The sequence below is a fragment of the Triticum urartu genome, chromosome 6A (assembly GCF_056163025.1).
Source record: "Triticum urartu cultivar PI428250 chromosome 6A, HENAU_Tu73, whole genome shotgun sequence".
Lineage (NCBI taxonomy): Eukaryota > Viridiplantae > Streptophyta > Magnoliopsida > Poales > Poaceae > Triticum > Triticum urartu.
This window is the reverse complement of record NC_141878.1, coordinates 204,380,259-204,392,456: the sequence shown is the minus strand read 5'-3', so window position 1 is coordinate 204,392,456 and position 12,198 is coordinate 204,380,259.

The following is a 12,198-nucleotide window of genomic DNA, read 5'->3' as shown; positions in this document are numbered from 1 at the left end:
GCCATGCGGAGTGCGGGGCTGGAGTTCGGCTCGATCGCCTTTGCGATCGCAGCCCCTAAGGCAGCGTCCAACCGCTGATCCTCGATCGGCGCAGTAGGTTCCAAATCAATGGTCGAAACCGATGCGTGTGCGGCCTCCAAGGCGCTGTTCGACGGCAGAGCTATATCATGCCCATCGAGACAGTGTGGCGTGCTTGGCTGTGGCTCAAATCCGTTGAAGATCAAGTCTCCGCGGATGTCAGCCGTGTAGTTTAGGCTTCCAAACCTGACCTTATGGCCAGGGGCGTAGCTTTCGATCTGCTCAAGGTGGCCAAGCGAGTTGGCCCGCAGTGCGAAGCCGCCGAAGACGAAGATCTGTCCGGGGAGAAAAGTCTCACCCTGGATCGCATCGTTGTTGAGGATCGAAGGAGCCATCGGGCCTGAAGGTGATGACACAGAGGAACTCTCAATGAAAGCACCAATGTCGGTGTCAAAACCGGTGGATCTCGGGTAGAGGGTCCCGAACTGTGCGTCTAGGCCGGATGGTAACAGGAGACAGGGGACACTTTGTTTTACCTAGCTTCGGGCCCTCTCGATGGAGGTAAAACCCTACTCCTGCTTGATTAATACTGATGATATGGGTAGTACAAGAGTAGATCTACCACGAGATCAAGGAGGCTAAACCCTAGAAGCTAGCCTATGGTATGATTGTGTATGGAGTTGATCCCCTACGGACTACAACCCTCCGGTTTATATAGACACCGGATAGGGTTAGGGTTACACAGAGTCGGTTACAATGGTAGGAGATCTTGAATATCGCATCACCAAGCTTGCCTTCCACGCCAAGGAAAGTCCCATCCGGACACGGGACAAAGTCTTCAATCTTGTATCTTCATAGTCCAGGAGTCCGGCTGAAGGTATAGTCCGGCTATCCGAACACCCCCTAATCCAGGACTCGCTCAGTCGCACTCTCCGGACCTATTCCAACATCCGTTGCAGGGTATTCGGGATGGGTACTACTATGCTAGCACCAACACATTCTCCCTGGTTTAGTATTGATACTCTTGGAGGAAACTCACTCTTCCTTAGACAAAACTATCCAATGATGGTGAAAGGCAATCCAGCTACTGTTGACACAATGTTACTACGATTTATGAGAAGAAACTTTATTGATACCTTGGACATTGCTATGGTTCCCTACCATGACTATCACAATATGCGTCCTGACATAGGCCGCTTCAGCCTGGATGATCAGTGCTGCATTGGTCTCGAGATTGACAGTAGCTGGCCCTTCCCAGAGAATCACTTCTGGTTCAAAGCAAGCATTTGCAACGCCGATGAGTGGTTGAGCTAAAGCTCATTTCATTGCTTGTTATGTGTTGTGTGATGAAAACTTTAGTATTTATAATGTATCCTCGTTGTCGTTGTGGGTTGATGATCTGTTGTATGTAATGCTAAATGATATGCCTGTGATAAACTTACTAAATTTATGAATGGCTTTCGAGTCGCTTCTCTGAGTGGGTGTTGTGACGAGGCAAAAAAATATTTTCCGAATACATTGTACGTGCATTGCAACAGGTTATCTGATGAGTCCAATCAACAATAGTACTACTATTTGTACTAGCTTCACATGCTTCGCACGTCGGGCAGGTGTTTTTACTGTAGCTGCGAATCCCATCATCCTAGGTCCTCTCATGAGTCCAGTAGAAATTGCATTCTGATGTTTGGGTTCAAACTTTCAAAACTGCTGCACTATCTCTACATCTACGTATACGTGATACAACAAGTTTTAAACTTGAGACCAGCCACCCACCCTCACAAAGAACACTTTTTTACCTAGCACAGACTCTAGGAAATTTGACCATAGTGTGAGGTGGGCCATATGTTAATGTGTTCGCTGTACATAACCAGCACCTCGAATCCTCGATATATAGTAGGGTGGCATGGGCCAGAACAAGCATTCACGTATAGGAGTATGGCACACGCCACCAGCACAACTTCCATCTGAAACCATATTGCTTGGAGTCCATGATACAACTATCTCTTCAACCTCCTCGTTTCTCTAACTCAGCCATCACACGACGGGCAAGGTGTGGGTTTGCCGATAGTCGGTTTCCTCAAGTGCGGTCCCACTTGTAAGGCCAACTCCAACGCACGACCCCAAACGGATGTCCGTTTTGCCCGAATTCTGTTTGTTTGGGTAGGGCAATGGGGTCGTGTCCGGGCCATTTCTCGGATGTGGTGGCTGTGCGCCCAACGTGCGGACGCATTCTGGCCGCGTACATTTTTCTTTGCAAACACATATCTTTTTTTCATCATTGATTTTTGGTACATAGTAATACATCACCAAATTTTGACTAGAAAAGCAAGACCAAAGAAAACAAGAACCACAAGAATACATTTTAGAAGATATCGAACTTTCATAACTGCTCCTGTAAGTTGGATTAGTGCCTTCTTGAAGCATTCATTGTTGATCGACGAAGGCTCGATCTTGCGTGCTGCTTTCTTCTTCGAGTGTAAAGAAGTAGACGTTGCTTCCTTGCATCTAGTCTCATGTCTAGCCTCTATTCTATCAACAAGTGCACTAGTTTCATCTCTAGCCTCTATTCTATCAACAAGTGCACTAGTTTCATCTCTAGCCTCTATGCTAGCTAAAAGTGCTAGAACATCTACTTAATTGCGCTCTATCAATATATCGATGTACTCTTCTTCCTAATACCAAAACTTGCATCCAGTCTACACAGTAAAATTTTAAGTTAGCACAACTAGTCTAATCCGAGAGCACAACCGAAGCTAAAGTATCACGTACCCCATCGGTTGAGCACTTGATGAACACCCATCCGGGATGTTCTGGTGTTGTAGACACGTGGCGCAAGACCTTCTTTGGGCAGTCATTGCCTGTAATGAGTGGCAACGGTGCACCAACGAGCTATTGGGACATCACCGAGCCCGGCCGACCGCCATTCATGTATCTGCCAGCGGACCGTCGATGGTGTAGATCCAAGCGGCTAGACGAGGAGTCAGTACCTACATGCAGCCTTGTCGGGGACTTCTGGCCCAGTGCCCAGCCAGTCCATGGCACGACGCGGCCTCCCAAAGCCTGGCGAGCTCAAGCCTGACCGGATCCACTCCAAATCTGGTCGCGGGTGCACAAAACATGTAGCCATGGTTGGGTAGCTCGAGGGCGTCGAGGGAAAGGGGGATGAGCGAGTGCACGTCTGAGATGCACGCACTGGAGTTGGCCTAGCGGCGTGGCGGACGAACCGTGTGGGGGTGCGAAGTGGCTTCGCTCATGTGGGGGACAGAAGCCATCCTGCGCGGGCGCTAGGTCTGACAGGACAACCGTGTCGTCAGTGTGTGACCTCTGTGGCAACCGTCCGCTCCCCACTAGCCTCTTCGTTGACATGTGGTCCCGTTCCAACATGTTAGTGAGACGACGGCGAGTCCTTTTGTACAATTTCCGAACGGACGTCTATTTAGGCCGGGGTGCCTCTTTGTGTACTGTGGCAACCGTCCACCTCCTCTTCGCCTTTCCCTCTTGATTTGGAACTGTTGTCACACGCTCTTCCTCCCTCCTCCATTTGCCTTCACCCTTCCTTCTGCCATTGTTCGATCGTCTTCTCCATGGAGGGAACATGCAGGAAATGACCCTGTTATTGTTGCCCCGATGTGAAAGATGAGGTGGTGGAGGAACGCATTGATTGGTCTGATGTCATCACCTCGGCTAGCATGGCAGGTTCGTTCAAGAACATTCTCAACTCAACTAATAACATCATTACAAAGAACCCAAGGGTCCAGGAGCGGTTTGATCTCCCCTATCTTCTTCACTATGACCCTGATCACTGGCGCACGAACGCCGCAAGCCTCGCCTTGTGCAAGTTTATGCTGCTTGATAATGATACGCGTGAGGTTAAGATGCCATCGCTTCAGGGTAAGGCTTGGGCAGGCACAAATGGAGATTGGGTTGTTTATATTGGGTACAACTGCGACTGGGAACTTGTGAATGTGTACACTCGTCACCGGGTTCCACTTCCAAAAATCTCAGACTGCCCAGAGGTTGAGCACACCGGTATTCTATGTACATTCAAATACGATCATGGTGACTGTCGTCTATAGAAGATTGGAATTTGTCGAGTTCTCGACCGCTCTTGGGGTTATAGGAATGCTTGTGTTGTCGCTATCTTCGACAAGCTTGTTGCCATCCTTCATACTTCGACTGTATGGATATTGCTCAAAAATCTGTTTCTATACACGGATGTGTACTGTGATGCAATTCAATACGAGGGTCTTGTGTTTGCTGCCACCACTTGTGGCACTGTTTTTGCGTGGAATCCTAGCGCTTTTGGTACATTTATCTTCCACCGTAATTATAATTAATTGTTTCATCCACATGCATGCGGGTTAGCTAGTTTCCCTTTACTAATTAACCTTCTTGTGTTTCCAAGGTCCTGTGAACATTCCACCACCTATACTGAAAAAATTTATAACCAAGGGGGAGATGACGACGATGATGATCATGAGCATGAGGACCCATATACTCAGTGGAGCCTGGCAACTTATTCCGATGGATCGCCTCTTCTTGTCTGTATACAGGGCACTGCTGATGTTACTAAGGAAGCAGGTTTTGTCTCCCATGGTCGCACTCTCCGGACCTATTCCAACATCCGTTGCAGGGTATTCGGGATGGATACTACTATGCTAGCGCCAACACCTTCTCCCTAGTTTAGTATTGATACTCTTGGAGGAAACTCGCTCTTCCTTGGTGTCAGTGGGAAACGACACCTATGGTGTCACTGGGATCCCTTATATGGTTGGCGGGCGTGGAGTTGTGCAAAGAGCAGGTCTGGCGGTCAGCACAAGGATCGTTTACCCAGGTTCGGGCCGCGGAGATGCGTAATACCCTAGTCCTTCTTTGATATATATTTGAGTGTTCTTGAGTTCTTGAACTAGCTACGGTGTGTCTCTAGTTCCAAAGATCCGACAAAAGGGGTCGGGCCGCGGAGATGCGTAATACCCTAGCCCTTCCAGTACGCCTCGGGCCTCCTTTTATAGACAAAAGGGGTCGCCACAGTGGCACATAGGAGGTGGAAAGGTGCATCGCAGGTGAGTCTATCCTCTGGCACCATCGCACAAACACATTTAATGCTCTGCCGACGTGCCCCTCTTGATTTATCGGGGACGACGAGGAAGCTCATCGCAGTTGTCGCCGCCTCGCCTGGCTCTGACACGCGTTCGAGCTGACGAGGCATTGTAGTGCCACGTTGGCTGGCTGCTGGGCTGGCATGGTGGCGGAGTCTTCACGAAGATCTGCATGCCACCACGTAGGTGCTTGCTGAGTAGGTGTAGAGGCCGCATGCTGCCACGCAGACGCCTGCCCAACTGGTTGAGCTAGGAGCTGCATGGGAGCAATGATGGAGTCTTGGCAGACGTGGACCTGGCTGCGGCCCCGTAGATGTCCTCTACAAGGGTCTTGCCGGGGGCCCGGCAGGGTCTTGCCGTGGCACTGCGGTCGTCCCCGGCAAGGATCTTGCCGGGGGTCTCATGGATTTCCTTGGCAAGCATCTCGCCAAGGACCGTCGTCTTCTGGTTCTCATCCGATCTTGCGTATTTATGATCTCTACAAAGATCTGCATGCCACCATGGAGGTGCCTGCCGAGCCTTGGTTCCAATGTAGTTGATGGTGTTGGAAACCCTTGGGCTCAAGGGTGGCACGCTCTGCTGGCATCAGGCAAGTTGCCCCGGCAAGGATCTTGTCGGGGCCGTGGAAGCCACCCCGGCAAGAGTCTTGTCGGGGGAGTCCATCTCGCCCTCTTGCCTTCTTTGCGCTCCTGGTCTTGGCGTTGCTCTGGCTGTCTTGCATCCGGCATCCCTCCTCTGCCCTGCTCAGTGCGGCCGTGGGCGCGGCTCTGACTGTCTGTGCACAAGTAAAGGGGTGCAAAAGGAGAGCCCCTACTTTTGTACACCGACAGGAACCCCCAGGCCTGGGCCACACATAAGCGCGACACGTTGTTGGGCTAGGCCCAGAATGGTGAGTGGGCATGCGGGGCGGATATTTACTGCAGTAGCTTCTCTGTCTGTTGTGCTTCCCCATGACCCGCGTTGAACGCACGACATGGGGGGGGGGGGTCATGCGTGACGTGGGGATCATGCGTGGGGCAGTTTCCGCACGAATGCGTCACATCACAGTAGATGGTAAAGAGGTGGCCCGCACCGTCCCCGTAAAAAGGAATAACCGCGGGCGCGCTGCTCATTTACCCTTTGTGCCTTCTCCAATCTCGAAACCGACGTCCCCTCCTTCCTCCTCAAGCTCTTGCCCTCGCTCGCCACCGCCGCGTTTTCGGTGCCCTTCCCCCTTCATCTCTCGCAGCCGCCATGGCACCCAAAACCAGCAAAGGCAAAGGAGTGGCCACGGATGCCGGGGGGACAGAGCCTCCGGAGAGTGAGTCGGTGGCGCGGCGGACGCAACTCGCCTACTTTCCCTCGACGGTCGATGTAGTCCACCTTCGGGACAACTTCAAGCCCCTGTGGGGGTGCAAGACAGGGGGAGAGACAACGGGGCATCCGACCACGCGCGTCATCCCCGCCGATTGTGCCAAGGCCTCTCCGAATCGGTACCCATTCTTCATCAACTACTTTTGCCGTGGCCTCTGCCCCCTTTCTCTGATTTCTTCAACGATGTCATGCACACCTATGGCTTCCACCTTCTGGATTTCACTCCAAATGCCGTGGCATGCATGGTCCTTTTCGCCCATCTATGCGAGGGCTTCGTCGGAGTGCATCCCAACACGATGCTTTTCCGCCACTACTTCTATCCTCGGATCCAGAGGGGAGGCGCCATTTCCGGTTGTGTCCTCTAGATCCCAAGGACCTTGGAGAAGGGGACATATCCAGAGGGCGCCCAGAAGGAGAGGTGGGAGGAGTGGCAGAGCCGGTGGTGCTGGATTGAGGAGGAGGACCCACAAGAATTTTGTCTGGTTCGCCAGGTGCCGCCGGTTCGCAGAGACGACTGGGGCAATGTCGATGCCCAGGATGGGAAGCTCACGGTCGCCATCACCGGATTCCATCGCCTCGCCATTTCCGGGCTCACCCTGGAGATGATTGGGGTGGATTTCATCCGCCGCTGCATCACTCCTCTACACAACAAGGGGAGGCCGACCTGGCTCTTCTGGAATGCGGCTAACATCATGCGGCTCCACCCCAGCCTGAACCATAACTTCACATTGATGGGGCACGCCCACTTCTGCCAGCGGCTCTTTCAGCTCGACGTGAACCACGACGGCAGGGCCGAGAGGACCGACAAGTTCGCGAAGGCCGGCAAGGTCACCAAGGGGCCCCTGTTCGGGTTGCCGGCGGGGGTGGTCCCGCTAAGCAACAACTCCCGCCAAACCAACATCATCGCCATGATGCCGACTGTAATGCACACGGCCTTGACCCGAATTGGGTCGAGTCGGAGGCGGATTAGGTGCAGAAGTTCTTCAACATCCTGTCGGAGAAGTACGTCCGCGAAGAGCCGCTGCTCATCCAGGACACCACCCAGGTGGAGCTGGACTATATCGCTGCCAGGGCGGCGGAGGTGGCGCTCGCCAAGGAGGCCGGCAGTGCTGGCGGCGTGGAGGATGAGGCCACGACGGCCGCGGAGGAGAAGGAGCTCGCCCAGTGGGCGGAATTTGCTGGGGAGGCCAGCAGCGCTGGCACCGAGGCCCCTCTCATTGAAGATGAGATCGATGAGTCGTCCGGGGAGGAGGTCGAGGCTGTCGACCCCCCAGCCACGGGGAGAGGGCGTGTCCTGCGGCGGGCCATCTCTATTGAGCCGGTCCGGCCCGGCAAGGCCGCACAACCGCAACAACCTCAGGAGGCGTCCATGCGTTAGACGAGGGCCACGACGGTGGGGAAGACGGTGAAGGCTACGGTGGCAAAGAAGAAAGCGGCTGCCTCTTCTTCATCCAAGCATCCTCGGACTCCACCCGCTTCGCCTCCTCCCGCAGATGATGACATGGAGGTCTTCTTCGACCTCGGGTCCCTTAGCCCGAGGAGGAAGAGGAAGGCAGCGGAAGAGGAGGCAGAGGATGTGTAAGTATCTCGTCTTTTTCCATCTCCGTTCCCTTGGGCCGTGCTACTTTTCTTGACTTGTCTTCATCTTCACAGGGATAGGGAGACGCTGGCCCAGAGGGTGGCGAAGAGGGCCAGGGCCTCGTCGGGCGGCCATCCCCCGGTGGGCACCTCGAGTATGCCGCTGGTGGTGGAGAGTAGCCCGGAGAGCAGCCCCTGGCGTACGTTCATCACTTGCTCCCCATCGACGTGTGCTGGGGCATGATTTCTTGGTGCTGACCTTGCCGTGGTTGCAGGAGGAGGACAGCAGCAGGAGGAGCCACTGAGGGCCACCATCAACATGCCGCCCCCATCAACCACGCCGCCCTGAGGGCATCCCCGGCAAGGGCACCAAGCACTGAGCCCATGCGCACGGAGGAGGAGGAGGAGGCGATCCCGAGCGCCGGTGGCTCCGTCCTTGCACCGGATGTTGGTGGGGAGGGGGCCACTTCGTCCCAGCTTGGCAGTTGTTTGCCTCCTGTTCCCGCTCGTTTATTCTTTTGAATTTTGATCTTGACTTCACCTCATTCCCCTTCTCGGTGTCCAGATCCTTCCTCGGTGGACCAGGAGGACGTGGACACTGTCATCGAGGAGGTCGCCAGGGATGCCGTGGCCGAGGCTGACGAGATCGCCGCTGAGGATGCCGCCAAGGATGTTGCTGAGGACGCTGCCGAGGGGCCTGTCGGGGAGACCGGCGAGGCCGTTGCCAAGGAGGCCGACGAGGGGCCTGCCGGGGAGGCCAGCAAGGCCGCTGTCGAGGAGGATGTGGTTGATGACCATCCTTCCTCCTCCACCGCCTCTGGCTCGGGCAAGTATCTAAAGGTGAGCAACGACCTGTTCGTCCACCTCCCATGGATGGCGAGCACCAGGGCGCCCGCCGAGGGGAGGTGTTCGACGACGAGGTGCTTGCTGCCGCCAGGCTCGAGGTCGTTGATGAACCGAGCGTCGGTGGCGGCGGTTCCCAGGAAGAGCGGCTCTTCTAGAGCATGAGCGCCAACTTCCACAAGCTTCAGGCGCTTCACCGCACCCGCCTGGACAAGGCCAAGTCCAGGATGGCAGTGATGGACAAGGCGGAGGCGGACCTCGAGGGGCGCGTCGTTGAGACGCAGGCTTGGTTCTGCCAAGCTTGTGAGGAACTGAAGACCTCCCAGGATCAGCTGGCTGAGCGCAAGCTGGAGCTTGTCATGAAGCAGGCCGATATCGAGAAGGCCCAGGAGGCGGCGAGTCAACAGGCCGCCAAGGAGGAGGCCGCTCGGCATCAGCACCAAGCCGAGCTGAACTCCCAGGAGGAGGACCTTGCCACTCGCGAGGAGAAACTCGCCGCGACACTCCGTGGAGCAGAGGCACGAGGAGGCCCTCAATGCTCAGGCCTAGGTCCATGCCAGCAAGGTGAACGAGCTGGAGGTGGAGCGGGACGGGCTGAAGAAGAAGATCCAGGAGCTGATGGGGGAGAGGGACGCGACCAAGGGCACCTTGGCTGACGCGCAGGTCGCAGTCCTCGACAAGGTCGAGCTACTCTCCACGACCGACGAGTCCATCAAGGACCTGAAGCTAAAGCTGGAGGGTCTTGAGGGGATGCTCTCGGAGGTCAGGGCCCGGGAGGAGACCCTGACCAAGAATCTAGAGGAGGAGAGGCAGTTGCGGAAGAACGATGCCGTCAGCCACGCGGATTTCATGGCGGGCAAGAAACTCTAGATCAGCCGCCTCGCCGATGTCGCCGGCAGGATCACCACGCAACTGGCTACCATGGGGATGCCAAGCATGAGGTACGTCCCAGAGCCAAACGTGAGTCTCAATGTCAGGCTGATTCTGTTCTTTGAGGGGGTTCTCGGGGCCCAGGAGAGGTTCCACTCCAACAGGGCGGTCTCTCTGGCCGATGAGCCCCGAAGGCTTTGCCGGGGTGCCATGACCAAGGTCCTCACCAAGATGGCGTACTAGAACCCTGACCTTGACTTCGAAGCTTCACTGGATAGCTTGCCGGACAACATGGACCCCGCAACGCTCGAGGAGTGCATCGACCCCATCATTAGCCGCATCGACGGAGTTCGGAGGATAGAAGGCCAGCGCTGGGACTAGGCACCCAATTTATTATTGCCGCTGCAGGTTCACAACCAAGACAATTTTTATCTTTAGTTAGAACCACAGCAACAATTGATGTAATATAACTCTGCAGTGCTTTTGAAACGATGCCTGTTATTTTCCCATTTGATCTCCCTTTGTATGTCCCCCCTACGTTAATCGGGTAGGCTGGCCGGCGCGGAAACCTAGGCCACGATGCCTTGAGGACGGATCCCCAATGGCCTACCGGGTATGCTTGCTGCCGGGCAAACCACCTCACTGCTCTTAACGCGGCCGCTCGAGCTGTCGAGCGGACTCCAGACAGAACAAGAGTGTTGCCAATCGTAGAAGATCACCCTGCCATTCTCGACGTAGCCACTCGAACTATTGAGCGGACTCGAAACAGAACGAGGGCGTTGTCAATAGTGGTAGGGCCCCATTGCGTGCAGGTTTTCCATACACAGGGCAAGATCGTCGAGGACGATAACCTTATATATAAAAAGGAAATACTCAAAGTTTTGCATGACTTAGCTTTTCTGCCCCTGCGTGAGCATTCACTGCGTCTACCGAGGACGCCACTTGTTTGGTCGTCTTCTTCCTTGGAGTGACGACCACGATGAAGCCGCTGCTTCAACCAGACCAGATTTCCACAACTGTGCACCCCCTACCTGGCGCACCAGAGATGTCGGTGGGAAACGACACCTATGGGGTCACTGGGATCCCTTCTACGGTTGGTGAGCGCGGGGTTGTGCAAAGAGCGGGTCTGGCGGTCAGCACAAGGATCGTTTACCCAGGTTCGGGCTGCAGAGACGTGTAATACCCTAGTCCTGCTTTGATGTATATTTGAGTGTTCTTGAGTTCTTGAACTAGCTACGGTGTGTCTCTAGTTCCAAATATCCGAATCCCCCTCCAGTACGCCTCGAACCTCCTTTTATAGACAAAAGGGGTCGCCACAGTGGCACACAGGAGGTGGAAAGGTGCATCACGGTTGAGTCTATCCTCTGGCACCACCGGACAAACACATTTAATGTGCTGCCGACGTGCCCCTCTTGCTTTACCGGGGACGGCGAGGAAGCTCGTCCCAGCTGTCGCCGCCTCGCCTGGCTCCGATGGGCGTTCGAACTGATGAGGCGTTGTAGCGCCACGTTGGCTGGCTGCTGGGCTAGCATGGTGACAGAGTCTTCATGAAGATCTGCATGCCACCACGCAGGTGCTTGCTGAGACAGTGTATAGGTCGCACGCTGCCACACAGACGCCTGCCCAACTGGTTGAGCTAGCTGCCGCATGGGAGCGGTGATGAAGTCTTGGCAGACGTGGGCCTGGCTGCGGCCCCGCAGATGTCCTCAGCAAGGGTCTTGTCGGGGGCCCGGCAAGGGTCTTGCCGTGGCACTGCGGTCGTCCCCGGCAAGGATCTTGCCGGGGTGTCATGGATTTCCTTGGCAAGGATCTCACCAAGGACCGGCATCTTCTGGTTCTAATCCGATCTTGCGTATTTATGATCTCTGCAAAGATCTGCATGCCACCATGGAGGTGCCTCCCGAGCCTTGCTTCCAAAGTAGTTGATGGTGTTGGAAACCCTTGGGCTCAAGGGTGGCGCGCTCTGCTGGCGTCAGGCAAGTTGCCCCCGCAAGGATCTTGTCGGGGCCGCGGAAGCCTCCCCGGCAAGAGTCTTGCCGGGGGAGTCCATCTCGCCCTCTTGCCCTCTTTGTGCTCATGGTCTTGGCTTTTCTCTGGCTGTCTTGTGCTCCAGCATCCCTCCTCTACCCTGCTCAGTGCGGCCGTGGGCGCGGCTCTGACTGCCCGTGCACAAGTAAAGGGGTGCAAAAGGAGAGCCCCTACGTTTGTACACCGACACTTGGACAAAACTATCCAGTCATGGTGAAAGGCGATCCAACTGCTGTTGACAGAACGTTACTACCATTTATGATAAGCAACTGTATCTATACCTCAGACATTGCTATGGTTCCCTACCGTGGCTATCACAATATGGGTCATGAAATAGGCCGCTTCAGCCCAGATGATCAGTCCTGCGTTGGTCTCGAGATTGACAGTAGCTGCCCCTTCCCAGAGAAAC